We start from the raw sequence: 4296 nt of genomic DNA on the forward strand, positions 1-4296 counted from the left end.
AATCCTGAGCTGTTTAAGGCTTTATAGGTCAAAACCAGTATTTTGAATTGGGCCCAGAAACTAATTGACAGCCAGTGCAGTCAAGCTAGGCTCAATGTCAAATGCTCAAGCTGTCTTGCCCCGGTGAGCAAGCTGACTGCTGAATTCTGCACTTTAATCTACCTCCTAGGGACATGGGTGGCGCTGTGGGTTAAACCACAGAGCCTAGGATTTGCCGATCAGAAGGTTGGCGGTTTGAATCCACGTGATGGGGTGAGCTCCCGTGGCTCAGTTCCTGCTCCTGCCAACCTAGCAGTTCGAAAGCACATCAAAGTGCAAGTAGATAAATAGGTACCGCTCTGGTGGGAAGGTAAACGGCGTTTCCATGCGCTGCTCTGGTTCGCCAGAAGCGGCTTAGTCATGCTGGCCACATGACCCGGAAGCTGTACGCCGGCTCCCTCGGCCAATAAAGCAAGATGAGTGCTGCAACCCCAGAGTCAGTCACGACTGGACCTAATGATCAGGGGTCCCTTTACCTTTACCTACCTCCAAGGAGACACACACACACACACACACACACACACACACACACACACACTTTGCCATTCTTTCTCTGCTGCTGGGCTGGGACCCTCTTATGCAGGTTAGCACTCAAGCAAAAGCAGCAGACAGAAGGAGCTGTGTTCCCTGTGCTACCCCACTGTTTGCTTCCTGCCTGTTCCTGCCACTCTTTCAACACTTCCTGCTCTTCTCTTTCCAAACCAATAAAACAGGAGGTGGAGAAAGAATGCTCAGGCTTAGTTTTCATTGGAGGAGACAGGCAAGGTAGGTGACCAGCTAGCTGGAGATCCAGGCATTTGCAGAGTGGAGTGGCTGACTGGACCCAAAACATCTGCCATCAGATCCCACAGGTGTGTTTGTTGGTTCAACTTGCCTCGTGGAAGGGCCAGACATGCCTTTTCTCTACCATTACTCTTCTTAACACAGCCTCACCTTACCTCTCAGATTTCTTATGACGGATGAGGCTGGTTCTGCCACCAAGCAGTCATCATCACAGGCACCATGGGTGTCCTTAAAAGGCAGCAATTTTTAGCTATTTAATTTATTCCCGTTGTATTTTTACTGCCAGGGGTGGGGGAAATGCTTGCAGGATTTTCTGCTTCAGGTGGCAACGTAACAGGATCATTCTAGGTTCCTATGACAGTTTTGGGGAGTGGGGGTGCCACATGTTGCTCTACCTCAGGCGGAAAAAATGTCTTGTCTACCATCCAGTCAAACAAAAACCAGCAAGTATTGTTCGTGGGCAAGGAAATCTCCACATATTTGTTTCAGCATTCCATAAAACAGCCTCCGTTTAAGCAAGCTGCTGACATTCCATGTGTATTTACTGTCTGCCAGCTTGTGCAGGGACAAAGGCACAGCTCCTTCCTATTAAGAGAGGTAATAACTTAATTAAAACCAAGTTCTAGGCTCTGCAGGATCTAGTTTGTCATCAAGAAGCCTTAAGTTGCCTTTTCCTTTTGAGTTTTGTTGATAATCTATGCCAGATATTTAATCATGGGACACCCCTGTATAAAGCTTCTAGCCTCCATAACCAGCAGAAAGCTTGTCAAAATAAATTTTAACTTCTGACCGTGGTAGAAGACCCACTACGGGGTATTAAGAGAATCAAGCCTGTCAATCAGAGCTCACGCTTCTGGTTTATATTATTAATTCCAACTCTGGTGGCATGGTCTTGGGATAACAACCATCCTAAGCTACATTGGTCCAAGAAACACAAACCAAGAGTGGAATATATTTCTTGCCGGGATGACGTACCAGTGTCCAGAGGTTGTTGGACTGAGACTTTTTTCTTTTTCTTTTTTTGAAAGGTGAATGTTTTATTAGATTACTCCTGCTGCCAAAAGACACAGCTACTGTCTGGCTTCTGTTGCTGACTCCTTTCTTTCCTTTTAAAAGATATAGATGCAGTGTTTTTTCTTCTTCTTCAGAACCAATTAGCACAAATTCAGACTGATTTCTCCTTTTTATTTGCGCTTGCAAATTTCAGTCCTCTCTCTCTCTCTCTTAAAAAAAAAAAAAATCCCCTTTCAGTTATGAAACAGAGCACAGTCGCCCAAACTGAAATCTAGCATGGAGCTTGCAAGATGGCATTTTATTACAATGCTAAACAGCAGGAAGGATTCTGCGGAGAAAGAAGAGAAGTGTGTTAATTGAGAGAAAAACCATGCCAAGACCTCCAGAAACCAGTGGCCCTAATAAAATGAGACAATGCTATGTTGTTGCATAACTTGGACTTCAAACTCAATTTCAGCTACTGAGGAAAAGAAGCAGTGCAGGTCTTGCCTCTTTGCCTTTTCTTTCACATGGCCATGTAAAGAGCCAAGGTCTCTCAGTTTGCAACACGCCAAGTTACGATTGCATCCATGCGGCTGCTTTGGTTGCCTTCCTTAAGAAGATCACAGTCAAAAAGTGGAACATATTTAAAGTACCAAATATACACACTTGGTGTTACTTGCAGTGCTATTTTTCTACAAAAAGAGATGCCGGAACTCACCACGAACACCTCCCTTGTTCTCTTATAATGGGACCCACCTGAGAGGTGCCAGAACTGAGTTCTGGTTGAAAAAAGCCCTGAAGTGTTATTTTTCTTGAAAAAGAGATGCCAGAACTCACACTTGTTCTCTTATCATGGCAACAGCACCCACCTGAGAGGTGCTGGAACTGAGTTCTGGTGAGTTTTGGCTGCGGGGAAAAGCCCTGATTATTTTCAATAAAGAAACTCCTCAATATATCACTACACTTGGTTTATATCTTACCTGCTATATCCATTCAGGCTGACCCATTTGGTTGCTTGAGGTGAAGGAACAAATGACACCCGTCCCCTAGTCAACTGTGCCAGCCAAGTTATTTTGGCACTTGAGACAGAAAATCCCAGAAACACCTCTTTCCTTCTCCCTGGCAGTAAAATTCCAATGATAATACATCAAATAACTACAGTGGTACCTCGCAAGACGAATGCCTCGGAAGATGAAAAACTCGCAAAGCGAAAGGGTTTTTTGTTTTTTGAGTTGCTTCACAAGACGGATTTCCCTATGGGCTTGCTTCGCAAGACGAGAACGTCTTGCAAGTTTGTTTCCTTTGTCTTGCAAGTTTGTTTCCTTTTTCTTAAAACCGTGCATTCACTTCGAGGAGCAACTCATAGCACGCAGTGTGGTAGCCTTTTTTGAGGTTTTTGAAGACTTTGGTGATTTTTGAAGCTTTTCCAAAGTCTGTGCTTCGCAAGACGAAAAAATCGCAAGATGAAAAAACTCGCGGAACGAATTAATTTCGTCTTGCGAGGCACCACTGTACAAGTTTATTCAGAAACCTCACTGGCTCTGTTGACATTTAGTTGGGTGTGTCATTGAGGTCAATGAGACTTATTTATGAGTATACCAGGATCGGAGTGCAATGTTAATTGCCATATCTTCAACAGTTTTCAATTTTATCACAGCCTGCCGGTCACTGAGGCAATATGTGTGTGTGTTTGTGTTACATGTGGAATTTTTCAATACTAAAAACAACTGGCCTCTGGGACATTAATTGGAAGTTCCAGTTGGCTTACAGTCTTCATGAGAAAATGTGTTTATTTTGTCTTCTTGATTTACTTTTCCTCCTGTCTGGGTATTGTGCCTCCAGGAAGAAAAGCTTACATTGCTGAAGTATAGTCTTCTTGCGAACCTTGCCAAAAATAAAGTGGTTGAATAGGAAAGCATATCGAGCTTACCTCCTTTACAAATTAAAAAAAGGGGGGGGACAGAAATGGGGTAAAATTCAGACCAATAATTCTCCTTTTCATTGTGCACAGATTTAAGTAGTGGAGGCACCGATAAAGACCTTCACCCAAGACTAAGGCTTGGAAATTATGTCATGATTAGAGATGCTTAAATAATTGGATCTTTGTGAACTTCAGTGCAAACAGAACCGATTTGCACCTCTCAGTTTAATGTGGAGATTGGAGCTTAGTTATCTTTCACACCTATTGCCTCAAAGGAAAATAGTTAAATGTATTTGAAAAATCTATATTTGGAGAGACAGTGCATTCCACAATGTGTGTCTGGTGGAAATGTGTTAAGAAAACCCAGTGAATGTTTAAATACATTTAAATATGTACATAATGTGTGATTTTGGACAGGAGGGGGGGAGAGATGGAAGGAAGGAAGGAAGGAAGGATGAATCTTGCCATAGGATGGCCATGTGCCCAACTTTAGAGAGGACAGTCCTCCATTTGAAGAAATTCTCTATTTGAATGGCTATCTCATCCAAACTTAGTGT

The 4296-nt window shown here is 43.2% G+C and overlaps 1 long non-coding RNA gene across 1 annotated transcript; it reads right to left on the reverse strand.

The window, feature by feature from the left end:
* Window positions 1–1986: 1986 nt before the first annotated feature.
* Window positions 1987–2932, reverse strand: LOC309335104. Its single transcript, XR_014153345.1, has 2 exons — window positions 2799–2932; window positions 1987–2164 (listed from the first exon to the last, which is right to left on the reverse strand). It is a non-coding gene; the product is annotated as an uncharacterized lncRNA (long non-coding RNA).
* Between the last annotated feature and the right edge of the window lie 1364 nt (window positions 2933–4296).

This window comes from Podarcis erhardii (assembly GCF_964252035.2).
Source record: "Podarcis erhardii genome assembly, chromosome: 2".
Lineage (NCBI taxonomy): Eukaryota > Metazoa > Chordata > Lepidosauria > Squamata > Lacertidae > Podarcis > Podarcis erhardii.